Here is a 24,505-nt window from a genome sequence, read left to right on the forward strand (position 1 = left end):
TTCAGTAGTCCAGACAAGAGATGATAGTGACTTAATGTGCATTAATGTAGTAGAGGCAGGGATGGTTAAGAAAGATCTGTGAAAATAAATTCTGTAAAGGATTATGAATTTGTTTCTAGAGCCAAGGCAGAAAAGATGAGCATTAACAGACTGATACAGAGATGTTTTTCCATTTTCCTTCTTCATTTTTCATTCCTTCAATATCGAGTGCCCACTATCAGGCAATGTGCCACATAACAGAGTAAGAAAGATAATGATACTGTCTCTGCCCTCAAGGATCTCAGAATCTAGTAAGGCAATGACAGCACCAGACAGTGTGCTATTGATGCCCAGATTCTGTTTGACTCTAACTATCACAGCTGAAGAACATTCTTCCTCCAGTTTCAGTATCAAAACAACAATTTAATTAGCATCCGGGCCCACGAAGGGCTCCTATAGTCAACTCTTTTTATTTTGAAATCCAACAAAAAATGAAAACAAAGCAAAACAAAACAAAAAACCAGCAAAGGGGGATGCCTGGGTGGCTCCTGATTTTGGCTCAGGTCATAATCTCATGGTTGTGAGATGGAGCCCTGCCTCGGGCTCTGCGCCCAGCAGGGAATCTGTTTGAGATTCTCTCTCTCTGCCCACCCCCCACTCACATGCTCTCTGTAAAATAAATAAATCTGAGGTGCCTGGATGACTCAATCAGCGAAGCATCTGCCTGCAGCTCAGGTCATGATCCCAGGGTCCTAGGATCCAGCCCTGCATCGGGCTCCCTACTCAGGGGAGAGTCTGCTTCTCCTTAACCCTCTGACTCCGCTGCTCTGCCTACATGTGCTCTCTATCTCTCTGTCAAATAAATAAAGTATTTTTAAAAAATAAAACAAAATAAATCTGCAAAAAAAAAAAAATGCAAACAAAAAACCAGCAAAGGACCTGATATTTCAACTCAGTCCTGAATTATATGCTAGACCCATCTTAAACTTAACTTCCCAACTTGTAACTGGGTTCCTTGGCTCCTTTCATTTCATATTTTCAGGTATTCAACTCATTCCTACAATTTCTTGTACTTTTACTCTTTTTTTTTTTTTTTTAAGATTTTATGTATCTGACAGAGACAGAGAGAAGCTGACTCCCCACTAAGCAGAGAGCCCAATGTGGGGCTAGATTGCAGGCCCCTGAAATCATTGACCTGAGCCAAAGGCAGACACTTAACCAACTGAGCCACCCAGACGCCCCTCCTTTTATTTATTTATTTATTTATTTATTTATTTATTTATAGTTTTTATTTTAATTCCAGTTGGTTAATATAGTGTTACATATTAAGTTTCAGGTGTAAAATATAGTGATTCAATACTTTCATACATCACCCAATGCTCATCACAAGTGCACTCCTTAATCCCCATCACCTGTTTCACCCAACCCTTCCCCACCACCTCCCTCTGGTAACCATCAGTTTGTCCTCTATAGTTAAGAGCCTGTTGCTTGGTTTATCTTTTTTCCCTTTGATCCTTTGTTTCTGAAATTCCACATATAAGTGGAACCATATGGTATTTGTCTTTCTCTAACTTCTTTCATTTCACATTATACTCTCTAGTTCTATCTGTGTTGTTAATATGTTAAGATTTTATTTTTTATGGCTGTCAAATACCTGTCTCTCTGTCAAATACCACATCTTCTTTACCCACTCTTCGCTGGACACTTGGGTTATTTTTATATGTTGGCTACTGTAAATAATGCTGCTATAAACATGAGGTGCATGTATCCCTTTGAATTAGCGTTTCTGTATTATTTGGGTAAATACCCAGTAGTGGAATTGCTGCATCACAGAGTAGTTTATTTTTAACTTTTTGGGGTATTCTACACGTTCAAAGAAACTTCTCTAGTAACAAACTATAGAAATGATCCCTGAAAGTATAGTCTTTATTTTTAACATTTTTGAAAAACTTACGTAGTGTCTTCCAGAGTAGCTGTACCAGTTTGCATTCCTGCCAACAGTATAAGGTTCCTTTTTTTGCCCATGTCCTCGCCAACACCTGCTATTTGGGTTTTTGAATTTAGCCATTTTGACAGGTGTGAAGTGAGATCTCATTGTGGTTTTGATTTGCATTTCCCTGATATGTGATGATGAGCATCTTTTTATGTGTCTGTTGGCCTCACTCCTGCCAATCTGATGATTGATACTGCTTCTCTAAATCTAAATAAGCAGACTAAAAGAATTACAAAATTATGAGACCAGAGTGGTTATTTTCTCATCTCTGTACTCTTTTGACACAGTACCAATAATGCCTTCTCTTTAGGAAACCCCTGTGGCCCATAGGATTTATGCAGTTCTAGGGCCAGAAACAAATAATCAAGTAGGTACTTGGGCCTGGACCTGTGAATACTGAGATTTCCTCAGATACCTACTTTCCTCACTGGAAAAGGAAAGCAGATAAAGAATCAAGGTAGAGAGGTGCCTGGGTGGTTCAGTGGGTTAAAGCCTCTGCCTTCGGCTCGGGTGGTGTTCCCGGGATCAAGCCCTGCATTGGGCTCTCTGCTCCGCGGGGGCCTGCTTCCTCCCCTCTCTCTCTCTGCCTGCCTCTCTGCCTACTTGTGATCTCTGTCTGTCAAATAAATAAATAAACATCTTTAAAAAAAAATTAAATTAAAAAGAATCAAGGTAGATGCCTTGGTTTAGAAGAAAGAGTGTTTATTAACCTGAATCATCTGCTGGATGTATCTCTCTTACATCCCCTAATACAGTAAAAAGCATCTAGATGGAGAGCACAGAAATGTTCAAGACAAAGGAAGCTGGATAGCTTCATCTGACTAGCGGCCACCATACTGAAAGAGCAACAACATGGAACATTATCATCATTGCAGAAAGTTCTATTCAACAGCACTGGACTAGAACATACTGAGAATCTATAATGCAGCCTTATAATGCTTGGCACAACAGATCTTTGAGTAAGTACTACAAGTAGTTAACCAGGATCGTCAAGAAATTGCTTTATGATGATGTAGCAAATGACATATGTAACACAGTAAAGGCAGGAGCCAAGACATACTGAAGCATAACTATAACAAAAGTCTATCTGAAGAACTGCAGGAGCCTCTTAAGGGTAATCACAAATACTGTGACTCATGCTTGTAGAGCAATGGGCAAATAACATGCACAGGAAGGAGATAGATTCATACAAAGAAATATGTCTAGGTTGAAGCTTTGGTTCCTTATCATAGAAATACATCCACTAATTCTACTTGATATATTTTTACCTAAGTCTACATTGAACTAAAATCTTACTAGAGGGGCACCCGGGTAGCTCAGCTGGTTAAGCATTTATTTGCCTTCAGCTCAGGTCAGGGTCCTGGGATAGAGCCCTGTGTCAGACTCCCTGCTCAGTAGGGAGTTTGCTTCTCCCTCTCCCTCTCCCCCCAGTTCATGCACTCGTGTGTGCTCTCTCTCTCTCAAATGAATAAAATCTAAGAGGAAGAAAGGAAGGGAGAGAGGGAGGGAGGGAAGTAGGTGGAAAGATCTTACTGGAAAGCCTAGAAGATCACCTAAGTAGGTTAAGCCCACGTTTGTAGAAAACTCATTATTCTCGGGGCGCCTGGGTGGCTCAGTGGTTTAAGCCTCTGCCTTCGGCTCAGGTCATGATCTTAGGGTCCTGGGATCGAGCCCCACATCGGGCTCTCTGCTCAGTGGGGAGCCTGTTTCTCCCTCTCTCTCTGCCTGCCTCTCTGCCTACTTGTGACCTCTCTGTCAAATAAATAAATAAAATATTAAAAAAAAAACTCATTATTCTCTAGACCATAAAACAATGTGCTATTTTTAATAGATATCACTGAGTGTTTTATCAGTGTCATGAATTGGGTACTAAATTTTTTTTTATATTTTATTTATTTGACAGACAGAGATCACAAGTAGGCAGAGGCAGGCAGAGAGAGAGGAAGGGAAGCAGGCTCCCCACTGAGCAGAGAGAGCCTGATGAGGGACTCGATCCCAGGACCCTGAGATCATGACCCGAGCTAAAGGCAGAGGCTTCAACCTACTGAGCCACCCAGGTGCCCCTTGGGTACTAAATTTTTTAAGGAACTGTGGTTTTTATTTCAATATTTAAAACATACAATAAAAAACAAAAAAGATTTAAGACTGGCCAGACCATTATTTTGCCATATTTGATTCAGATTTTTTTTTCTCTCCAATATTTATTACAGATTTATTACAGATACAACTAAAATCCCTACTTAATCCCCTTCCTTCCCTCCCTTTAAGTATCCATCATCCTGACACTAATATGTATCATTCCAGTCCAAATTTTTATATTTGTATCCATAAACAATATATGGTACTGTTTTTCAATGATTTTAAGTGTTAAATATATGGTGTTGGGGAAACTGGGTGGCACAGTCGGTTAGGTGTCCAACTCGGGTTTCTGCTCAGGGCCGTGGGATCAAGCACTTCATAGGGCTTCATGCTCACTGTGAAGCTGGCTTTGGATTTTCTCTCCCTTTCCCTCTGCCTCTGCCCCCCTAGTCATGAACACTCTCACACTCTTTCTCTCTCTCTGATAGATGAATCTTTACCAAAAAAATTAAAAAATATATATATATATATAATGTCATACTATAATCTGTCTGCAACTTGCTTTTCTACCCATTTTGATATGAAGTCAATCATTATTGATAAATAAAGTTCAGTGTATTTTTTTGTATTCTTTTAACTTATTTAAGTTTAGCATTTCATTTGATTAACACATCACATTATCCACATTTGATTAACACAGCACGCATGGGACTTTTAAGATGTTTAAGTTCTTGGGGCCCCTGAGTGGCTCAGTTGGTTAAGCCACTGCCTTCAGCTCAGGTCATGATCCCAGAGTCCCAGGATCGAGTCCCACATCAGACTCCCAGCTCTGCAGGGAGCCTGCTTCTCCTTCTGACCTCCTCTCTCATGCTCTTTCTCACTCTCTCTCTCAAATAAACGAATAAAATCTTAAAAAAAAAAAGAAGAAGAAGAAGAAGTGTTCCCAGAGCTTCCCCTCAAAAAAAAAAAAAAGATGTTTAAGTTCTTGCCATTACAAACAATGCAGCAATCAACATCCTCCTGCATGTCTCCCTTGACACAACCGTAAGAATTGAAATCACTAGGCTATAGCATAGTCTTATCTTCACCTTTTCTAGGCATTGCCCCAATTGCACTCCAAGTGGTCACAGAAACTTACACTCCCACCCACCATGTATGAGTTCCCAAAACCTTTCTGTCAAGTAATTTTCTAAATTTGAAGTAACAATCCAGTTTTTTTATTTTATAGCTCTTGGAACAGACTAAATCTGTATAAACACAACAAAATACAAGAAAGCCAAAATCTCCAATACGATTTCTCCATCTTTCTCTCAGTGTCTATCTATGTTAGGCACTTAATCCTAATGACCGTATAGGAAAATATTTTTTAAATGTTTATGGTAAGAAATATAGCTTACAATATATCTTACAATGCAACAAAGTTCCCACATGCTTACCCACATATGCATTATATACATGTATAAATTATGAAACAAAAGTCTCACAAAACAGCATTTTCCCTTATTAAATGCAACTCTTTGTTTATGTATCTTTTTTTCCTTTCACCGGCTAAACTTATTTCAGAACTAATGAATCAGGCCTACAGTTCGAAAAAATGCTGCCATAGAGTGTACAATTTCCACTTTACAGATTAACTAAAACAGAAATGTTAAGTAACTTGTCCAAGGTCTCGGACTTAAAACAGTGATATCTGAAACTCAAATCCAGATTCAAAAGCTTGTACTTCTTGTGGTCTGCAGCTTTCTCCCTGCAACATTAATGCCAAAATCACACCAAATAAACAGCCAACTCTTCAATTTATGCCCACATAAACCAAGACAAAGACAAACAAATAAATTCTGTAAAAATACAGTGGTATAGAGTAATTAAAAAATCAAAGTTGCAAATAAGTAATATACCTATGATTTCATTCATACACATTTCTCGAAAAGTCTTAAAAATATCACTGCAAAGCCTCTACTTGACTTCATAGCTATTTATCATAATTTAAACAGAATATTATTATAGAATACATAAATATGCTACTTAGTCCTTGAAAAAAGTTTCTGCAAGAATCAACAAGACTTACTACCTATAAGCGTCTTCTCAAACCAAAAGACAAACAAGTACTTACGTCAAACTTCAACTAACAAAGCCGATGACTAATTCTAAAGTAAACACAGTCTAGGTTATAACTGAGCACATACAAGTGCTCAAATATACCTTTTTAAAATGTTTTCTAAATAAATAAACCTCAGATGGAATACAGTTTATATTAATATACAATCAGATTTCTATGGTTACTACTTATCAGAAATAATTCAAGCTTAGTTACATGGACTGCACAAGGTCAGTCTAGCCATTTAGCCACCTAATTCCTTCATTAGGCAACTGTCTTACAGGTTATACTGGAGTATAAAGAAAAATCAGGACATTATTTAATTCACTTAGCTTAATGTTATAATTTCAATAACTAAAACCATTATAATAATATACCTTATCTTGCTCATAACTCCTATTTCTTGGTCTTTATTAAAATCCAGTAGGTCTTTATTAAAATCCAGTAATTATCCTACAGAGAAGCCCACAGGATAATCGTTGATACATACATATATTAAATCAAATCATATGTTTATTGAACATTACTTATCCTGTAAAAGGTTCCCTGGTCCTTTAAGATACTAAACTAGGGACACCTGGGTGGCTCAGTCAGTTAAGCATCTGCCTTCGGCTCAGGTCCTGATCCCAGGGTCGTGGAATCGAATCCCACATCAGGCTCCTTGCCTAGTAGGGAGCCTGCTTCTCCCTCTGTGCCTGCTCTGCCTGCAGCTCTCCATGCTCTTCTGCTCTCTCTCTGACAAATAAATAAACTCTTAAAAAAAAAAAAAGATACTAATCTAGCTATAAGCTAGAACTCAAGTCACACACACAGGGTGGAGAGGAATGCACACATCTGTGTGTGTCTCTGTGTGGCTCAATTTTTTTTTATTTTTTTATAAACATATAATGTATTATTAGCCCCAGGGGTACAGGTCTGCATGGCTTTATTTTTTATGTTTAGGTTGGGCTAATACCTTGAAATGTTGATGTTGTTGTAAATATTATAAATAAAATTCAAAGGCAAACTACAAAATGTATATGTTATTTACAAGTACTATATACAAATGTCATTAACATACTGATTAATCATTAACAGATCAAAATATTAATAATTAATGATAATATATAAAGACCGCTTACAAATCAATATAAAACACTAATATAAAAAATAGGCAAAAGGGACGAATAGGTGATTCACAAAAAAGATAAATGAATTTCTACTCTAACATGAAAATTTAACTTCATACATGTACAAAGTACACTTAGAAAAATTCATGAAATTTACAGTAAATATTAAATATCAGTAATAGAGATAGAAAACTGGATGCTGGTGAGGGTTTAAGTAGATGAGCACTCCTACACACAACTCATGAAAATATAAATTGGTATGAGGTAGTACATAAAACAAAATCCTTTTCTACAGAGTAGTTTGACAAATTGTATAAAGATCCTTAAAAAACACGCATTTGGGGTGCCTGTGTGGCTCAGTCATTAAGCGTCTGCCTTTGGCTCAGGTCATGATCCCAGGGTCCTGGGATTGAGCCCTGCATCAAGTTCCCTGCTCAGCGGGAAACGTGCCTCTCCCCCTCCCACTCCCTCTGCTTGTATTCCCTCTCTCCATGTCTCTGTCTGTCAAATAAATAAATAAAATCTTAAAAAAAAAAAAAACTGGGGCTCCTGGGTGGCTCAGTGGGTTAAAGCCTTTGTCTTCAGCTTAGGTCATGATCCCAGGGTGCTGGGATCAAGCCCCACATCGGGCTCTCTGCTCACCAGGGAGCCTGTCCGCCCCACCCCCCACTCCCCCCCACCCACCACCCCCCCCCACTCCCGGCCCCGCCAACCTGCCTCTCTGCCTACTTGTGATCTCTGTCAAATAAATAAATAAAATCTTTTTTAAAAAGTACTCATTCATTGAGGTTTAATAATCCCAACTTCTGGAACTTTGTCCTTGAGATATAATTAGAAATACAACCAGAAATTTATTGACAAGGATATTTTTTAAGTTTTCATTTTTTTTAAAGATTTTATTTATTTATTTGTCAGAGAGAGAAAGCACAAGCAGGCAGAGTGGCAGACAGAGGCAAAGAGAGCCAGCCAGGCACCCCTTGACAAGGATTTTTTTTTTCTTTTTAGTGATTTTTAGTAGCTTACCTCCCTTCTCTAGTTGCAACGAAGCATATATAGACCAAGATCTCAAGAAATATAGAAAAGCAAGTTTTCTGGACATTATAAAATAGCATTCACAGATCATAGCAAGAAATACCTGTTATTACCCTGACTCTAGACTGCAGTACCGACTCTAGACTGCAGTACTGCTAGAAATGGCTGGATCATTCCAACCAGAGCAACAGATACTGACACCACAAAGACTTGTTTAGCACCATCCTCTAATATCAAATATTGGTACCTCATTTCATTTCAGTAACTTATTGTGGTTTATTTCATTACAGTGATCTCTGAATGGTGAGGAAATTAGATTAATACAGCAATTAATACATGCCCTTGTCTATTTTATTTTTCATATACTTTCTCAAATAGCTTAAAAAGTGCTATCATAACTTCAATAATTCATCACACTGGAATATCTTAGCTTCCTAGAGTTTTAGCTTACTAGATTCTAAAAATCCTTTCCAATTTCCAAAAAGTAAAGAGAGAAGCCTTATCAGAGACAGAAGTGAAGGAAAAGCCTTATCAAATTCTAATCTATATGATAATATCCCACCAGGAAAAAGAAATCAGGGTAAATTTTATATAAAGTAGGATACAATTTTACGTAAAAGAAAAAAATTCGTATATACACATGCCCTACACAAAAGACCAGTGGAATTATCATTTTTATTTTTCTCTTGATGATTTATTTCCCAAAATTTCTGAAGTGCACATGTATCACCCATATGAGAAAAAATAATGGTCACCAAAGAGCATTCCCTTATCATTCCCCAGATGAAATCTATTCTATTTCAGTTGTTCCTCTATAACATTACTTACATTTTGTTCAGTGTCAGGCATACTCTCATATTTGTCTTCTCTGTTAGAGTGCAAACTAGTTGGAGGATGAACCACATCTGTTTTTATCTTTGTAAGCAACACAGTATGATGTATACAATAAAGCTTTAATATGTATTCCCTAAGGCAGCTTTATGCTTCAGCTGAAATAAGGCATATGGAGCTAACTTCAAAGAGAGCACTTAGTCTCTTGAATAAACTATTGGATTGGCAGCAACAAAAATTCTCAAAGATAAATAGATACATACATAGAATGCATCTACCAATATGAAAGTTCTCTTAACTAGGTATATTCAAGAGCACTTGGGTGGCTCAGTGGGTTAAGCCTCTGCCTTCAGCTCAGGTCAGGATCTCAGGGTCCTGGCATTGAGGCCCAAATCGGGCTGTCTGCTCAGCGGGGAGCCTGCTTCCCCACGAGCTCTCTCTCTGCCTGTCTCCCTGCCTGCTTGTGACCACTTTTTGTCAAATAAATAAATAAAACCTTTAAAAACTAGGTATATTCAAAACCAGTATCATTTGCCCAAGGCCAGCAAAGCAGCACCTTGCCAGACCTAAACAAGTAGGAAAGTCTACAGTTTTATCTCCTGAGTTGTCTTGGTATAGAATGTTCCAATGATTACCTTTCTCATTTTACATGAAAGGCTGCTGTATTTCAGTGGAAGCCCAATTAATTCCCAACTAGTTCTTATATCTTAGATCAGGCTTTAATTTTTTTTTTTAAGATTTTATTTTAGAGGGGTGCCTGGGTGGCTCAGTGGGTTAAAGCCTCTGCCTTCAGCTCAGTGGGTTAAAGCCTCTGTCTTCGGCTCAGGGCATGATAACAGGGTACTGCCTCTCTGCTTACTTGTGATCTCGATCTGTCAAATAAATAAAATCTTTTAAAAAAATATTTTATTTTAGAAAGAAAGAAAGAGCACATACATGGGACCCAGGGGAGCAGCAGTGGGGGGTTGTGGGGAGAGAACATCAGTCGGACTCCACACTGAGCATGGAACCCCATGGGGGCTGAATCCCACAACCCCGAGATCATGACCTAAGCCAAAACCAAGAGTCAGTAGTTTAAATGACTGAGCCACCCATGTGCCCCTTAGGTCAGGCTTTATGAATATTTCCAGCTCCTAAACTTTTCAGAATAATTATACCTACCAGCCTGTACTATCTGAGTCTTTTTCAAAACTACACAGTATTTTTTTAATCTGTCAATCTGACCCTCACTCCAATCCAGTAAGACTGATATGTGTATTATCTCTTCCATTTGACACATGATTCTGAATGAAGTTAAAAGACTAATAGATAACATTTTAGTCATTACCTAGTGAGACTCAAAACAGGGTTCTCCTGAATTCAAAATCCTGGATTTTCCATTATACCACATATCGTCCCAAGAATAAAAGGAATATAAGTTGTAAACACTATTACAGTAGAGCTATAATGAACTCTCCAATCTATAAAACATCTGTTATTACACTGCCCCAAATACATCCTAAGCAAACAGAAACCACAGCTATAGTGACACTGATTCAGAGGCAAGAGTGCACCAAGCTATCCTCCCCTAAACATTATTTATATAGATTTTTTCATGTTCCAAAGCATTATCCTGTATTATTAATTTTTAGCTTATACTAAGGCTAAAAAGATCTAAATTCAGCTTTACAGTATGTTAAAGTAGTAACCTCTGTGAGTCCAGTGCCCTCATCTGTAAAATGAAAGTAAAGATAAACAAGATTATTAGAATTAAATTATTTTTTTGAAGATTTTTATTTACTTATTTGACAGAGAGAGAGACACACAGAGAAAGAGAGAACACAACCGGGGGAGTGGGAAAGGAGGAAACAGACTTCACTCTGAGCAGGGAGCCTGATGAGGGGCTCAATCCCAGGACCCTGGGATCAGGACCTGAGCCGAAGGCAGATGCTTGACCACTGAGCCATCCAGGCACCCCCAGAATTAAATTGTTAATGCTTACCTACTTACTGGCAGGCAGCTTGGCAAAGAGAAAAAGGCTCATTAAATGTTAGCTTCAGTATGTCATTGATTCTAAGACAGTGGGACATTTTCTCATTTAACAACTGAAATCAAAACATGTCTTAAAATCAATTACGTAGGTTTTTTTTTCCCCCAAAGATGACACACAGATGACCAACACATGAAAAGATGCTCAACTAATCACCAGGAAAATGAAAGTCAAAAATGATGTGATATCACCTCAAACCAGTCAGAATGGCTACTGTGAAGACAAGAAATAACAAGTGTTGAAGAGGATGTGAAGAAGGAACCCTTCTGCACTGTTGATGGAAATGTAAATTGGTACATCATTGTGGAGAACAATATGGAAGTTCCACAAAAATTAAAAATAGAAATACCATATGACCCAGTAATTCCACTACTGGGTATTTACACAAAGAAAACAAAAACTCTAGGGGCGCCTGGGTGGCACAGTCAGTTAAATGTCTGCCTTCGGCTCAGGTCATGATCCCGGGGTCCTGGGATCGAGCCCCGCATCGGGCTCCCTGCTTGCCAGGAAGTCTGCTTTTCCCTCTCCCACTCTGCCTGCTGTGTTCCCTCTCTCTCACTGTGTTTCTCCCTGTCAAATAAATAAATAAAATCTTTAAAAAAAAAAAAAAGAAAGAAAACAAAAACTCTAATTCAAAAAGATATATATGTGGGGCACCTGGGTGGCTCAGTGGGTTAAGCCTCTGCCTTCGGCTCGGGTCACGATCTCAGGGTCCTGGGATCGAGCCCTGCATCGGGCGCTCTGCTCAGCGGGAGCCTGTTTCCCCCCTCTCCGCCTGCCTCTCTGCCTCCTTGTGATCTCTCGCTCTGTGTCAAATGAATAAATAAAATCTTAAAAAAAAAAAAAGATATATGCATCCCCATGTTTACTGCAGCATTATTTACAATAGCCAAAATAAGAAGCAACCCAAATGTCCATGAATAGATAAATGAATAAAGAAGATATGGTGTGTATATATTTACAATAGACTATTACTTGGCCATAAAAAAAGAGTAAGACTTTGCTATTTGTGACAAGATGTATGGACCTGAGGGTATTATGCTAAGTGAAATAACTAAGAGAAAGACAGAAACCATATGATTTCAGGTATATGTGGAATCTTTAAAAAAAATTACAAACAACTGAAAATAAGCAGACTCTTAAGTACAGAGAACAAACTGGTGGGGAGGGAAGGTGGTAGGATGGGCAAAATGGGTGAAAGATGAAGGAAAGTGGGAAGTATAGGCTTTCAGTTATAGAATGAATAAGTGACAAGGATGAAAGGCATTAACATAAGGAATATAGTCAATGGTATTGTAATAGCAGTGTATGGTGACAGATGGTAGCTACACTTGTGATAAACACAATATATAGAATTGTTGAATCACTATGCTGTACACTCGAAACTAATATATCATTGTGCAGCAACTACACTTCAACTCCAAAAAAAAAAAAAAATTAAAGCAAAAAAAAGTCAAAGATGTGTTGTAGTACAATCAATAGTATTTCTTTCTTAATGGTACATAAAATAATGGTGTGTCTTACACTCTCTGGCTTCTTACAGTCAATGAAACATAGTATATATAAGTAAATGTTTACCCTGCCACCATTCCTCCACCCAACAGATCCACAAAGAATCTACACACCTCTAACCATGATCTACCTAGTCATATTTCCAACTGTAAAACATGGACTGCAAGCCCCTCAAATTTAACCTGTCCAAACCAAAATCATCTCCCCAAAAACTGTTAATCTTTGTTTCATATTCCAATTAATGACACCACAAAGAAACACCTGACTCCACTTTTACCTCCTTCCTCCCCCAGCTGAGTAAGGCCTTTCCTGTCTCTCACATGGAATCAATCACTTCATTTCTACACCCCATTTTATTTTGTACCTCTGTTTTAGAAATTACCAAAATGTATCCTGCAACGTATTTAGTTGTATACATGACTATCTTCCCATCTTGGCTGTTTCTTAAAGCCCATTTCTTACTCACTTTTATATACTCAAAGTGACTAGTTCAATGCCTCACCCATAGTTAAGTGTTCAATAAATGTTTATGGAACTGATCCCATCCTCTTTGTTTTTAAATTTCAAAATACTTAAGCCTCTATGGAGAAAAAATGGATTATCCAAAAGTAAAAGTCATTATAATTTACAAAGGACTTACCCACATATACTCTCATTTAGAATTTAATTCTCAACTCAATGAGGTACATTGACCAGAGAATAACATTTCATTTTAAATTGTAACTTAATAGGGGCACCTGGGTAGCTTAGTTGATTAAGCCTCAGGCTGGGTCATGATCCCAGGTTCCTGGGATCCAGCCCTGCATAGGGCTCCCTACTCATCAGGGATCTGCTTTTCCCTCTCCCTCTGCCCCTACCTCCTGCTCATGCGTGCTCTCTTGCTCTCACTCTCAAATAAACAAACTCTTAAAAATAAAATAAATTGGGGCACCTGGGTGGCTCAGTCAGTTGGGCAGCTGCCTTTGGCTCAGGTCATGATCCCAGGGTTCTGGGATCAAGTCCCACATTGGATTCCTTGCTCCACAAGGAGCCTGCTTCTTCCCTGCCTGCCGCTCCCCCTGCTTATGCTTGCTCTCTCCCTCTCTCTCTTTGTCAAATAAATAAATAAATTCTTATTAAAAATAAAAATAAATCAATTGTAAGGGTGCCTGAGTGGCTCAATCAGTTAAACGCCTGCCTTTGGCTCAGGTCACGATCCCAGGGTCCTGGGATCAAGTCCCACTTTGGGCTCCCTGCTCAGCGAGGAATCTGCCTCTCCCTTTCCAACTGCCTCTCCCCATTTTATCCTCTCTCTTGCTCTCCAATAAATATAATATAATATAATATAATATAATATAATATAATATAATATGTTTTAACTTAATAGTCAAGACGCTTACCAAAAGTTTTCAGTGATAGAGAAAAGAATTCAAACTCAAATCTAATTACAAATCCCATGCTTTCAGTCTATAAACTTCTGCCCCCTCCTTCAGTCTCTTTCCCACTCAATTTCCACCTTAATGTGGCCTACAAGGGCCCCAAAGTTGGGGCCTTGGGGTTTTTGTTTTTATTTTAAATAGGCTCTACGTCCAACATGGGGCTTCAACTCAGGTCCCTGAGATAGTATATTATAGTATGTTACTCTACGGACTGAGTCAACCAGGCACCCCTCTCTAGCCTCATTTTGACCCATGTTTTCTCTTCCTATGTGCTCACCAGCAATACTTGTCTTCTTTCAGCTCCTCATCCTCACCACAAGGCCTTTGTACATAATATTTCCTCTGTCTAGAATATTATTTTCCTTCCCTTGCCAGAGTAAGGCTTCCTCTCCCTCCAGATCTGCATTGAATCTTCACTTCATTAGGTAAGGCCTCTCTGAACTGAGTAGGTAACGTTCCCTACCATATGTTCTCATAACATTATGTACTGACATTCCCACATTTCACATTTGTAGTACAAATAATGGTTGTATTTTTCTCTAGTTACAATTTTATTTTATATTTTTTAAGATTTTATTTATTTGACAGAGACACAGCACGAGAGGAAACACAAGCAGGGGGAGTGGGAGAGGGAAAAGCAGGCTTCCCACCAAGCAGGGAGCCAAACTCAGGGCTCAATCCCAGGACCTTGAAACCATGACCTGAGCCAAAGGCAGATGCTTAATGACTGAGCCACCCAGGAGCCCCTTATAATTTTATTTTAATTGGTATGATTCTTCTTGCTTAATGTCTAGCTCCCTCACTAATCTGCATAACTTCCAAGAAGGCAAGGGTTTTGTTTTAAATACTTTTTTTTTTAAAGATTTTATTTATTTATTTCAGAGAGTGAGAGAGAGACAGCACAAGCAGGGGGAGCGGGAGCAGGTAGAAGGAGGAACAGGCTCGCCTCAGAGCAGGGAGCCCAATGTGGAGCTCCATCCCAGGATCCTGGGATCATGACCTGAGCAGAAGGCAGATGCTTAACCAACTGAGCCACCCAGGTGTCCTGATTTGTTTTTTAATCACAATTCTGCCCCAAGTACCTGGCACAAGAGCTGCTGAAAGAATGAGTGAATGAAATCTTTAGCACTCTACTCAAACTTGCTGCATCATCCCCACCACCTCATTTTCAGTTGATAATCTTGCATCCTACTTTACAGGGCAAGCATTCATCATCTTTCCTTTACCCCCTTCTCATCCTGACTTTCCCCTTCGGCCTCCAAACATCCAAGTATCCTCTCTGTTAAGAGGCACTCAACCCTTCTCTTTATTGTAATTCTTCTGAATGAGTAGCCTACACTTGCTAATTCTACTTAGCTTCCCAAATACTCCTGGAACCACTGTAATATGATGCCTACTCTCCTACTACTCTAATGAAACTGCTCTAGTTTTCAAATCCAGTGACCTTGGTTTGTTTATCCTCAACTAGTCTCATTCATCTCTATCATCCAATCATTCTTTCTTGAAATTCCCTCTACTCCAAGCTTCAGGTACTGACACAGCATTCTCAATTTTCCTGCAGTTCTGACTACTTATCGACTCCTTTTGCCCATTGCTTTAGCTACAGCATTAGCTCATTTTTCTCCTCTTTTATCCTCTATACAGACAGGCAATTTTATTCAAGCAAATGGCTTTATACTACCAAATACCTATAACTCCAAAGTATTTATCTCTAACAAGACTTCTCAAGCTATAGATCTACATTTTCAGGTACTATTTTCAAGGGGCATCTTGCAAGGAGATTACTGATACTTTTATCTCAACATATCTTAAAGGTAACTTACTCTACAGGCACCATAAACTAAACTGAATCTAACAACTTTTTTCTCCTCTGTATTTTCTTCCTTGATTGAGAAATCTAGGATGACTTCCAGCTTCATGACTTAGATGAATAGATGGCATAAAGCTGAATAAGAACCACGAATACTATTTTTATAGTAAAATAAGTACTCATTCTAGGCCTGGGATAGTGCTAATCATTGTCACAACAATTATCTCAGCAACACTTTGCTAATATTTTCACCATCTCTAGTACTACCACCCTAGTCCAAGGCACTATCTATCTCTTACCTGGATGCTCCAAGTGGGCCCCTGCTTCCAGTGTTGTTCCTGACCCCAGTTGATTCACCACAAACTTGCCATTTGTAAAACATAAATCAAAGCACTGATCTTGCTTAAAGCCACTGAATTAAGTCTAATGCAGCTTATAATAACATCAAACTTTTGGGGCACCTGGGCAGTTCAGTCGGTTTAGCGTCTGCCTTTGGCTCAAGTCATGATCCTGGGGTCCTGGGATGGAGCCCACGCATCTGGCTCCTCGATCAGTGGGGAGACTGCTTCTCCCTCTCTCCGTCCCCACCACCCCCACCCCACCATGGCTTGTGCTCTCTCTCTCAAATAAATAAAATCTTAAAAAAAAAAAATCTTGGGGCACCTGAGTGGCTCAGTGGGTTAAAGCCTCTGCCTTCGGCTCGGGCCATGATTCCAGGGTTCTGGAATCGAGCCCCACGTGGGGCTCTCTGCTCGGCAGGGAGCTTGCTTCCTCCTCTCTCTCTCTCTCTCTCTCTGCCTGCCTCTCTGCCTACTTATGATCTGTATCTGTCAAAAAAAAAAAAAAAATCTTTGAAAAAAAAAATTTTTTTTTAAAAATCAAACTCTTTAGTACAAACTACAGGACCGTGTATGATTTAGCCGGCCTACCTGTCACCCTAACTTCCAATAATTCCTTCTTTTTGTCCTTCCCCTCAAAATATTTGCTTTCAACTCCCTTTGCTTAAAAAACTTACCTCAGATCTCTGACTGATGATTCCTTCTCATCATCCAGGTCTCAGCCCATATGCCACCACCCTTGTGAGGCCTTCCTGGACAATCCTATTTCAAATAATTCTTCTACTCAAATCACTCTTGGTAACTTATCTTACTTTTTGTCACTGCAGGTATTGTTATCTCAGGCTTAATTATTCATTTATTTTATTTCTGTATCTTCCATTAACAGAATGAAACTCCATTTAAAATAGGGACTTAAGGAGCACCTGGCTGGTTCAGTCAGCAGAGCATGCAGCTCTTTATCTCAGGAAAATGAGTTTGAGCCCCATGTTGGGCCTAGAGCTTCATGAAAAACAAGCAAAGAAAAAAGAATAGGAACTTACACTTTCAGAACTGATATATGAATATTAAAGATCTGGAAATTAAGATTCAATGAGATTAATATATGTAAGGGCACACAAATCACAAGTGGTAGGGATGTATATTTACCAACTTAGGTCTGCCTAAAAAACCAAAGCTTTTTAATATCTACCCTATATTACAGTAGTAAAAACACAGTGAGACTAAAAGTTAGAAAGACAGATGGGAGAATACAATCAGATAGGTGATGAAATTTAAGATTCCAAAAGCAGAGCACCATTCCAAGGAGTGACATGCTTTATGATGTGACCATGGGTGTGGATGACTGAAATGAGGTGGACATAGACGTCTATATCTGTATCACTTACCCCCTTCTCCTTAGCAGATTTCCTTTATCTTTCTGTAAACGAAAGCCCTATAAATCTGAGTCATAATAGAAATCATTTAAGTGACTAGCCCTTTGATTAAATCATTTTTATCCCCCTTTAATCACATATAAAAGCAACTACCTTCCCATTGTTCAACTACTAGTCCCTCCTTAGCTTCTAGGCAGATCTTCCTCACTCACTGTCCTCTAGCCTTTCTTCTCAACATCACTCACAATAAAACACTGTAAAAATTAATAAAGCCAGGATGCCTGGGTGGCTCAGCAGGTTAGGCATTTGGCTCAGGTTGTGATCTGGATGGTGAAATCGACCTCCACCCTACCCCACTCCACCCCTTCTGAGGCCCAGCCCCAGCCCCCACCTGGCCACGCCCCTGCCCTACCCGACCTGGGGACCACCCGACCTGGGGACCACCCTACCCCCACCCAGGACCCCACCGCACCCAGGACCCCACTGGGGGCCCCACCTGGGGCAGGATGGAATCTACTTGAGATTTTCTCCCTCTGCCCTTCCCCTCCACTAGAGCTCTAAATAAAATATTTTTTTAAAAATTAATACAGTAAAAAAATTTAATAAAGCCTACAGTTCCAAGAGAAAATTAACAGCCAAACACAATCCAAAGGCCTATGTATTCTCTAGTCCAAGTAAGTACTTACTGCACAGAAACAGAAGCCATGAAAGCAGCAATAGAAGACAAAACAGGGAGCTCCTGGGTGGCTCAGTTGGTTGAACGACTGCCTTCAGCTCAGGTCATTTTCCTAGAGTCCCAGGATCCAGTCCCGCATCAGGCTCCCAGCTCACTGGGAGTCTGCTTCTCCCTCTGACCTCCTCGCTCATGTTCTCTCTCACTCTCTCTCTCTCAAATAAAAAAAATATTTTTTTAATATTTTATTTATTTGACAGAGAGAAATCACAACTAGGCAGAGAGGCAGGCAGAGAGAGAGGAGGAAGCAGGCTCCCCGTGGAGCAGAGAGCCCAACGCGGGGCTCAATCCCAGGACCCCAGGATCATGACCTGAGCTGAAGGCAGAGGCTTTAACCCACTGAGCCACCCAGGTGCTCCTCAAATAAATAAAATATTTTTTAAAAAAAGAAAAAGAAAAGAAAACGGGCCTTTCACTCAAATCTGTATTTCCTAAAGGCTCAGAACTGCCTTTCCTAATTTATAATATTTTTTTAGGAGAAAAGAGTTTGTATACATACACACCAACACAAACTTGTTCTTGTCATATCTTGACCACATTTTTTTATCACTCTGGGGTTCACTAACACAAAAAAGGAGCCCTCATGACTTTTTCCTTTGATGCCACGGGCCTCTCTCACATGTTCAGTGAGTAGTTGCTTTTGGAGACAACATGAGAATGCACATTCTATTTTTATTGAAAATAAATAGAAAAATGAAATAGTTTCCCTGCTAAATTGGACAAAAAATTCTACCATATGCCAACATTTTCACTCCATTTCTCAGTAATCACAAAGAATCTTAACAAAGCAGGAAATGCAAAGCTGTTTAACTTTCCTCATCCACACCAGCTACACCTAAGTATTGCACACAGAAGAAAATGGGACTTATTTTTAAGAGACCTAGAAAAATGAGTTTCACTGCTTTTCTGCAACAGTTCAAATCTCAAAAAGAAATTTTAATTTACATTCAATCTAAATTACTCCTGCTATGATTTAAATGCCTTTAATTTCTCCCCCACTTAATCCAGTTTAACAGTCACCAGATTAATAAATACACTAAAGCAGTACTTACACGATGTCAGGCAGATTCAAATTTAACAAACCCATATGCATAACACTGTCTGTCACTAGGACAGATACTGTTGTAATTAGTCCTTAATTTTTTTTTTGAGATTTTATTCCTTTATTAGAGAGAGAGCAAGAGAGAGAAAGCACAAGAGGGGGTCAAAGGGAGAAGACTCCCTGCTGAGCAGGAAGCCTGACCAGGGACTCAATCCCAGGACTCTAGGATCATGACCTGAACGGAAGGAGACGCTCAACTAAGGTACCCAGGCACCCCTGCCCCTTAATTTCTTTTTTTAAGTAGGCTCCATACCCAATTTGGGGCTTGAACTCATGACCCTGAGATCGAGTCACATGCTTTACTGACTGAGCCAGCTAGCAGACTCTGTTCTATTTAGTCCTTATAACACTCCTATTATGCAGAATATTTTAATGGTTTTTAAATATCTCTACAAGGTGCTTATAAGTTACAGGGAACAGAGAGGACACAGGAGAAAAGTCAAACAATATTTAATCAAAATAAACCAAAATTTATTTCACGAAAGAGAGATATGATGTGTATTTTCTGATGTTGACACCCTGAGAAGGACACAACATCAACTACTCCAATTCAGATGCTTAACATCAGACAAACCAAAAATGATGAACATTCTACTAAAAAAGGAAAGAATTGTATCCTTTAAAAGAAAATGCCAATATTACAAAACAAAAATTGTTTTAAGGCTATGGAAATGTTCTGCATTAAAGGAGGCTGAAGAGACGTGACCACTAAATGGAAAGCCAACTCTTAGACTGGATCCTATATAGGAAAAGAAAAATGTTACAATGGACATTTGACAACTGGGACAACTGACAAAAATGAATATAACTGGTAGATTAAAAAAATTATTGTACTAAATATTGTGCTAAATTTACTGAAAGATTACTGTGGTTATGTCAAAGACCATCTTTATTCTTAGGAAATATACAATGAAGTATTTAGGGAATAGAGAGCAATGTTGTCTGAAACTTACACCAACTGACTGTTCTTCTTATTATTTTTACTTTTGCAACTTTACTAGCAATCTGAAATTATTTCTAGATTTAAAAGTTTTTTAAAAATTACTGACGTGTGGGGGCACCTGGGTGGCTCAGTCGTTAAGTATCTGCCTTCAGTTCGTTCATGATTGGGGGGGGGGGTCCTGGGATAGAGCCCTGCATGGGGCTCCCTGCTCAGCGGGAGGCCTGCTTCTCCCTTTCCCACTCCCCACTGCTTCCATTCCCTCTCTGGCTATCTCTTTGTCAAATAAACAAATAAAATCTTTTAAAAAAAAATTACTGATATGAGAAAATGCATGTGAAAATTGAGCTCAAATTAAAGGGGTGGGGAGAGTGGCCAAACAGTATGAGGAGGAGTGCTTAAAAGGATACACATCAAAATATGAATAGTAAGAAGCTCCTAGTGGCAAAAATGAACAATTTGTATATCAGTAACAACCACATAGATTGAAATATGTTTAAATTTATGACTTCATAATAGTACTGAAGGCAATACCAACTAATTAATTACTGTTAGAGAATGCTGAGACCAAATCACTATTCTGCGAATTGATAAATAAAAGGAAAGAACCAAGCATTTATCCTGACTTTCCTGTAAGAACCCACTGAGTAGCTAAATAGTAAATATGAGGAAGGGCACCTGGGTGGCTCAGTCAGTTGAATGCCCAACTCCTGATTTAGGCTCAGGTCATGTTCTCAGAGTTGTGGGATCGAGCCCCAAGTCAGGCTTCATGCTCAGTGGGGAGTCTGCTTCTCTCTCTTTCTCTCCCCTTCTTCCTCTACCCCTCCCCCATCACACACTCTAAAATAAATAAATCTTCTAAAAATATTTGGGCAAGTTTCTCTTTACTGAAATATTCCAGCTAACAAACGAAGGAATTATTAAATTAGATTATCACCATTTTGCAACCCTGAATGAATTTACTAGACACTAAGCATCAAAAGGCACCAACATCACCAAAAAAAAAAAGAGAGAGAGAGAGAGAGAGACAGACAGACAACCATTCTGAGCCTTCTGATGAACCCAACATTACTCATGAAGTAGCCTTAACAGAAAGAAAGATCAAGTCTCTAATTCTAACTTCAACATTATAGGAAATATATATATACATTTTTTAAAGATTTTATTTATTTATTTGATAGAGACACATCGAGAGAGGGAACACAAGCCGGGGGAGTGGAAGAGGGAGAAGCAGCCTTCCCGCTGAGCAGGGAGCCCGATGAGGGTCATGATCCCAGGACCTTGAGATCATGACCTGAGCCGAAAGCAGATGCTTAACGACTGAGTCATCCAGACACCCCTAAAGAATTTTTTTTTTTAAATCTTGGGGTTGGGAGGGGGGAATGAGCACAAGCAGGGAGAGCGGCAGAAGGAGAGGGAGAAGCAGGCTCCCAGCTAAGCAAGGAGCCCGATGCAGGACTTGATTCCAGGACCCTGGAATCATGACCTGAGCCCAAGACAGATGCTTAAAAACTGAGCCACCCAGGCTTCTGTAAATATATATAGTTTAAGACTCAAGACCATGTTAAACTCTGCCATAGGGATACAAAAGTAAAATCCAGACTAGGAGACAAGACAAATGATCCACTTTCTTCAACAAAGAAGTTGAAAAGATCAAAAAAGAGAGTAGGAGAGATGAAGATGAAACCTAAAGATTAAGAGACACAAAAGAACTATCAATCAGGGACACCTGGTTGACTCAGTCAGGTAAGCCGCTACCTCTGGCTCAGGTCATGATCCCAGAGTCCTGGGATCATGCCCCTTATTGGACTCCTTGCTCAGGGGGGAACCTGCTTCTCTCTCTGCCTCTGCCTGCCTTTCTGCCTGCTTGTGTTTGCACTCTCGCTCTCTCTCTCTCTCTGACAAATGAATAAAATAAAATCTTTAAAAAAAAAACTATCAACCAAAAGCAATGTGTAGACTTTATAGTGATCCTGATTCAAACACTCAAATAAATGTTTGTTCATAAAGTATTTATGAACAAACTGCAAATTCAAACAATGGATATTTGGTGGAATTAAGGATTACCTAAAATGTGATACTGGTTTTGTGGAGGTTTTTTAATCCTTATCTTTTAGAGATACATACTGAAATATTTACAGATGAAGAGGTGGTGTATGGATTTGCTTCAAGTAGATACAGGAAGGAGACTGGATGAAGTTATTAAAGAAATAAGAGCTGATAAATGTTGAAGCTGGGAGACAGGAACCTGTAGGTTCATTATACTGTTCTACCAACTTTTACATATTTTAAATTCTCCACAGTAAGTTTAAAAAGCAAACAAAATAACAGTAATATTGAGGGATGAGATTTTAAGTGATTTTAGGGTTTTGTCCTTTGTGTTATTTTACTTTACCACTTCCCCATATTTTCAAGTGGTCTTCATTAGGCCTGTAATAAATGTCTGTAAGCTTTGTGATGGCAGAGACCACATTTACCTTGTTCACCTACTTCTATATTCTCAGTATGCTCAGTGGTGCCTGACATATACAAAGCTGATAAGCACTTGAATGAAAAACTTCTCTCTTTAGAAAAATGGTATTCCTTCCTAAAAGTATGTAATGTCAGTAAGTACAGGGACTAGGCTATTATCTTTTTTTTTTAAGATTTTATTTATTTATTTGACAGACAGAGATCTCAAGTAGGCAGAGAGGCAGGCAGAGAGAGAGGAGGAAGCAGGCTCCCTGCTGAGCAGAGAGCCCAATGCGGGGCTCCATCCCAAGACACTGGGATTATGACCTGAGCCAAAGGCAGGGGCTTTAACCCACTGAGCGACCCAGGAGCCCTTAGGCTATTATCTTTATCCAACATTATAAACATTAACTCAGCATTTTTTTCCAATAAATTGTTGGCCACAAATTTTAGTCTTAAATGTAAGAAATCATCTCAAGCATAATAGATCTCTTCAGGTCATTAAAAAAATTAAAATATATATTATATATATGTATATATAAATATATATTTTATCAAGCCTGAAGGATTAACATGTAAAAATTATGTACTAATGCCTATGAAATGATTTGATAACCTGGCCAAATGCTGAGAATTAAGGGCCACTCAATTCTTTTTTTTTTTTTTTTTTTTTTTTAAGATTTATTTGAGAGAAAGAGCAAGCCCCCTTGCACAAAAGCAGGAGAAGAGGCAGAGGGAGAGGCAAAGACTCTTAAGCAGACTCTCTACTGAGTAGGGCCTGCTGTGGGGGCTTCATCTCACCACCCTGACATCATGATCTGAGCCAAAATCAAGATCTGGCCACTCCCAATGACTGAGCCACCCAAGCACCCCTCAATTCTCTTTTTTAAATAATGAATATTAGAGGGGCACTTGGGTAGCTCAGTCAGTTAAATGTCTGGCTCAGTCATGATCTCAGGGTCCTGGAATTGAGTCCCACTTGGGGCTTCCTGCTCAGCAGAGTCTACTTGCCCCTCTCCCTCTGTCTTTGCCCCTCCCCCCTTGTGCTCTGTCTCTCTCAAATAAATAGAACCTTTAAAAAAAATGAATATTAGGAAAACAGTTACAGGAGAGTAAATTGGTAGATTTTTGGAAAACTGCTTTATGTTATCAACTACAGTTGAACATAACCATAACTTATGACCCAGAAATTTTAATACATCATATATACACACAACAGAAATATACACAAGGTAGGACCAAAAGTACAAATGCTAAGATGGGGAAAAAAATATCCAAAGATAAATAAACTGTGGTATATTCATATAATGAGATACTACAGAGCAACTAAAAATCAGTGAACTACAAGCTATGCATCAAGTGGAAACATCTGACAAGCTTGTTAGGCAAAAGAAGCCAGTCCAAAAAAAATACTATATAATTCCATTTATTAAAAGTTAATTTGTCAATTATATCTTTTAATTTTTTAAGGATTTTATTTTTAATTAATCTCCATACAATATGGAACTTGAACTCACAAACCTAAGATCAAGAAGTGGCATGCTCTACCAACTGAGCCAGCCACCCAGGTGCCCCTCTATTTTGATTTTTTTTTAAGTTCAGAAACAAGCAAAACTTTATGCTCAGTTTTGCTATGAACCTAAAACTGCTTTTAAAAAATAACTGATCTCAGGGTTGT

The 24,505-nt window shown here is 39.0% G+C and overlaps 1 protein-coding gene and 1 pseudogene across 6 annotated transcripts in view; both read right to left on the bottom strand.

Annotated features, from left to right (window-relative positions):
- UNC13B (unc-13 homolog B) overlaps nucleotides 1-24,505 on the bottom strand; it is a 233,197-nt gene that overhangs the window by 198,956 nt on the left and 9,736 nt on the right. The window lies entirely within an intron of this gene.
- LOC123953719 lies at nucleotides 1,827-1,906 on the bottom strand (annotated as a pseudogene).

The sequence above is a fragment of the Meles meles genome, chromosome 11 (genome assembly GCF_922984935.1).
Source record: "Meles meles chromosome 11, mMelMel3.1 paternal haplotype, whole genome shotgun sequence".
NCBI lineage: Eukaryota > Metazoa > Chordata > Mammalia > Carnivora > Mustelidae > Meles > Meles meles.